General features: G+C 45.7%; 1 long non-coding RNA gene across 1 annotated transcript; it reads right to left on the bottom strand.

Moving 5' to 3' along the window:
• Positions 1-3,120: 3,120 nt before the first annotated feature.
• LOC105538005 lies at positions 3,121-4,363 on the bottom strand. The gene is made up of 2 exons (XR_001005819.1): positions 4,129-4,363; positions 3,121-3,621 (listed from the first exon to the last, which is right to left on the bottom strand). It is a non-coding gene; the product is annotated as an uncharacterized LOC105538005 (long non-coding RNA).
• Between the last annotated feature and the right edge of the window lie 809 nt (positions 4,364-5,172).

Raw genomic sequence — 5,172 nt, 5'->3', positions numbered from 1 at the left:
GTAAGCCAAACACCTGGATTCTCCTCCATGTGGGCCTCTGATCATGGTCAGGGGGAAACCAGTGAACCTCAGAATTCTTTAAGAGCTGAAAATCAGGGAGCTGTTGCACAACCATGTGAATATACTTAACACTACACTTAAAAATGGTTCAAATGGAAGGCTTAGGTGAAATGGTTTATGCCTATAATCTCAGCACTTTGGGAGGCTGAGGCAGGAGGATTCCCTGAAGGCAGGAATTTGAGACCAGCCTGGGAAAAAAATTTAAAAATTAGCTGGGTGTGGTGGCAAGAGTCTGCAGTCCCAGCTGCTCAGGAAGCTGAGACAGGAAGATTGCTTGGGCCCAGCAGTTCGAGGCTGCAGTGAGTTATGATCATGCTACTATACTCCAGCCTGGGCAACAGAACGAAATCTGGAAAAACAAACAAGTAGGCTGGGTGCAGTGGCTCATACCTGTAATCTCAGCACTTTGGGAGGCTGAGGTGGGAGGATCACTTGAACCCAGGAGTCTGAGACCAGCCTGGGCAACACAGTGAAACCCATCTCTAAAAAAAAAAAAAAAACCAACCCAGCCTGGCCAACATAGTGAAACCTCATCTCTACTAAAAATACAAAAATTAGCCAGACATGGTGGCACACGCCTGTAGTCCCAGCTACTCAAGAGGCTGAAGCAGGGGAATGTCTTGAACCTGGGAGGTGGAGGTTGTGGTGAGCAGAGATGGCAACATTGCACTCCAGCCTGCGCAACAGAGTGAGACTCCATGTCAAAAAAACAAAACAAAACAAAAAAAACAAAAAACCCAAAGTGGTGAAGAAGGTAAATTTCATGTTATGTGTCTTTTGCCACAATGATAAATTAATAAATAAAAAAATCAGGGAAGATGGAGAGGAGCTGGAGGTGAGTATGCATGCACCGGGTGAGGGAGGGAGAGGTGTCAAGGATGACAAAAACCAATAAAATACAGCCCCTCTGGCCTCAAGAACTTCTTTGGCTGAGCCGAAGGGTTAAGAGACAATCACAACACATTTGGTAGATACTGCAGCTTTCTGCTGCAAAGCTAACATAGGTACAAAGCTCATGCCATGCAAATCGCCTCAAAATAGACCTTTAATGTCTGCAGTTCCCAAAGGCAAACATTTGAGACATAATTATAGGTTTGGATTTCTTAAGGCAAGCCTCAAAATGAACACTGCCAGAGAAACAGCAGTGAGTAATAAAAAACTACAGGTGTGTGTACAATATTACCCTTTCAAGGTAATCTCGAAGGTCAGGCAATACGGTAGGTAGAGTGTTAGGCTGGGGAGAAAGCGGACTTTTCTGGTCTTCAGCACAACTATTACAGGATATAAAATCCCTTGGTTAGAGCGAAATTCCGTCTCAAAAAAAAAAAACAAACCCTTTGTTGTCTTATAATTCTCAGGATGCCTGGGAACTATTGCTACTGAGGAGATCTTACTTTGGAATCTTTTTTTAAAGTCATAAGCAAGTTGTAATTATCATTTATACCCTGATTGAAGGTACATTTTCCTCCCCCAAACTCAAACTCTTTGCCTTCAATCACAAAGTTTTACAAATAGCGAAAGTCTGTTTACAGATTTTCCTTGAGTTTTATTGGTAATACATTATTGCTCTTTCAAATAACTCTATTCTTCATGGAAAGGAGAAAAAGCAGGAATCTCTCTTCCTGACATATTATCCCAACCCCATATGTTTTTCTGAAAACACCCTGAATGTCACTCTCACCACTGACTATATAGTATAGCCATTCCTGCATCAGTGTCGATTTTATTGTCTGATATGTCAAAATCAATGGTGCGATTTTTTTTTTTTTTTTTTTTGAGATGGGAGTTTTGCTCTGTCGCCCAGGCTGGAGTGCAGTGGTGTGATGTTTGTTGGCTCACCGCAATCTCTGCCTCTTGGGTTCTCCTGAATAGCTGGGACTACAGGCACCCACCACCAGGCCTGGCTAATTTTTGTATTTTCAAAAATGGGGTTTCACCATGTTGGCCAGGCTGATCTCAAACTCCTGACCTCAGCTGATCCGCCCACCTCAGCCTCCCAAAGTGCTAGGATTACAGGCATGAGTCACTGCACCTGGCCTCAATGGTGGGATTTTCTTTTACTGTTTGAAACCTTATCAGTTGTTCCATTCTGCACAAGGTCTCTATCTAGGGTCCTCCCTGCAAAATCATGACTAAAGACCACTGCTAGGCCGGTGGCTCATGTCTGTAATCTCAGCATTTTGGGAGGCTGAGGTGGGTGGATCACCTGAGTTTGGGAGTTCAGTACCAACCAGCCTGGCCAACATGGGGAAACCCTGCCTCTACTAAAAATACAAAAACATTAGCCAGGTGTGGTTGTGTGTACCTGTAGTCCCAGCTACTGGGGAGGCTGAGGCAGGAGAATTGCTTGAACAATTCTCACCTGGGTGAGACATTTTCTTAAACAATGTTGCCTGGGCAACAGAGTGAGACTCTCAGAAAAAAACCAAAAAAACAAAAAAAAAAAACACTGCCAAGACCCTGCCTAATGCCATTGCTGTGACTACCTGTTTTAAGACATCTCCACTGATTTAGTCCTTCCTGCTGGATCTTGGAAAAATCCAGTGATAACATTCAGGCCTAAGAATCAGTAACCCATCAGACTTAAAATGCTCATTTATTAAAAAAGTAACTGAGTGCCTCCTATGTGTTGGGCACTGTCTAGATGCTGGGAATACAACAGTGAATAAGCCAGACAAGGATCCTCTCCTGGAACTTATTTTTGTTTTTCTGTGACAGAGTTTCACTCTTGTTGCCCAAGCTGGAGTGCAATGGCGCAATCTTGGCTCACTGCAACCTCTGCCTCCCGGGTTCAAGCAATTCTCCCGCCTCAGCCTCCCGAGTAGCTGCTATTATAGGCGTGTGCCACCACACCCAGCTAAGTTTTTTGTATTTTTAGTAGAACCGGGGTTTCATCATGTTAGCCAGGCTGGTCTCGAACTCCTGACCTCATGTGTTCGGCCCACCTCGGCCTCCCAAAGTGCTGGGATTACAGGCATGAGCCACCGTGCCCTGGCTGGAACTTATTTTTGTTTCTTATCCCAGAGATTTTTGACTTTTAACAATGGACAAAGTCCTGGCTTGGCTTAAAGACAAAGGAACCAGATTCTCTATTTGGAATTAAGCCATGCTTCCCTGGGTGGGGATAGGAGAGGTTCTCCAGGCATCCTGATATCACACAACGTAGTCCACCTGCTCCCAAGTGAAGTCTGAGTGGAACTATTGACTACATTGTCATTTTTGTTGGGCCCATGCCAGGCTCCAAGAGGACCATGCCCTTCTGTGGACTACGCTCCATAACAGGCAAGAATGGCCAAAGACACAGTGCTAGCATCATGGGCCACCACGGGGTCCTAAGACCACCACTCACCTATTATTGCTCGGGAAGACATTGCCCCCTCGTGGTTCCTCATGTAATTGAGGGAGAAGCTGGCAGTGCAAAGGGCTGCCAGTTAAGGCAATCAATACATCCAAACACGTGCGAACTTTCCAGATTCACTGTAACCTTGTCTCTTCTGAATGTCTTGGGTTGCAATTTCAATAGACTTGGTTTATTTTCATCCAGGATACATGTTTGTTCCCCTTAGAGAGAAATCACATTATGACAGCAATTAAAAAACATCTTTTCCCTATGGAAATCTTCCTGTTTCAAAATCTCCAAACCCCCAAGATAAACCCAGTATGTAAATCCAAGTTTCACTACTGTTTTTCTCATAATGCTCTTAAAGCAAATATTTTCCTTGCTTTCTATAATCGGAAAGAGGATTCTGAGAGTATCTTGGCTCCATACCACTTTATTTTTTTGTCTTTTCTTTTTTTCCCCTCTTTGTGGAGAACAGGGTCTCACTATGTTGCCCAGACAGGTCTTGAACTCCTGGGCTCAAGCAATCCTCTTTCCTCTATCTCCCTAAGTGCCGAGATTCCAAGCGTGAGCCACCGTACTACTTTAAACTCCCTAAAGGGAGGGTCCTTATCTGCAACGCCCACAGCCGCCCCTCCCCATCCCCAGCAGCGCTTAAATCAGTATAAAGAATGTCTGCTGGGGGGTGGGGAGAAACAGTTAAGCAAATACTGTAGTTAGAAACTTACTGGTGCAGGACAGGAACAGCAGGCTGGGACGGAGAATTCCTGGGAGTAAGAAGTGGGGCAGAACCCACTGATACATGGAGTTCCACATTTATACATTTGTAGCAGTCAAATCTAAGAGTTTAACACAGTGGTTCCAGACGGTAATTCCATCAGTTTGGGAGGCCAAAAGCCGGAGGATCACTTCAGGCCAGGAGTTCGAGATCAGCCTGGGCAACAAAGTGAGACCCTCATTTTTCTAAAAAAAAAAAAAAAAAACCAGAAGCTTAAACGATCGAGTATTGGAAAAGCTTTCTAAGGCCCGGGAAAAATGGAAGTTTCCTTAATAATAATGTTAGCTTCCATGTATTGTAAACCTAAACGAAGCAAGAATGAATACTGGGTGCTGTACATAGCTCTATCAACCTATAATCTCGAAAACGCTAGGAGACACATTCAGCTGCTCCCATTTAACGGATGAGGAAACAAGTACGCAATCCTGAAGTTGGTGCAAAGCCCAGGCCCCCTTTCTTCTTCAAGCGTGCTTCCAGCCTCTGAAATTCCTCCGTGTGGACCCCGAGCTCCGTCTGCAATGAGGAATATTCACTTTGCTAACAAATATTTATTGAGTGCCTACTATACACCCGGTAGCTCGTTTAAATAGCCGTGGGATTAAAAAGATAAATAGGGTAAGTTTGTGGTTTTTTCTTCCAGGAAGGAGCTTTCTGAAGGGTGAGGGAGAGGCCAGGTAAACAATCCCAGAACAGTCGGGTGAGAGTTGGGAGAGGAGTCGGGGGCCGCGGGACGCCCAGGAAGCGAAGCGGGAAAGGCTCCGGGCGCGTCGCAGGACCCGCGCTGGAGATGGGTTTGAAGCCCGGTCCTGAAAAAGCCGGCCCGGAGGGGGCTGTCCCCGGTGTCCCTCGAGTTCTCATCCTGTCATTCAAGCAGCAGGGGAAGAACCGGGTCTGGCACGGGAAGGGTGGGCTTAGGGCCAGGGGTGCAAATCCCTTGGTAAAAGCCGGCAAACAAAAGTCGCACACATCCCAGCTCCCGGTCCTGGCCCCGGCG

Source organism: Mandrillus leucophaeus, unplaced genomic scaffold, assembly GCF_000951045.1.
Source record: "Mandrillus leucophaeus isolate KB7577 unplaced genomic scaffold, Mleu.le_1.0 Scaffold183, whole genome shotgun sequence".
Classification (NCBI taxonomy): domain Eukaryota; kingdom Metazoa; phylum Chordata; class Mammalia; order Primates; family Cercopithecidae; genus Mandrillus; species Mandrillus leucophaeus.
This window is presented reverse-complemented; position numbering and strand designations above follow the sequence as displayed.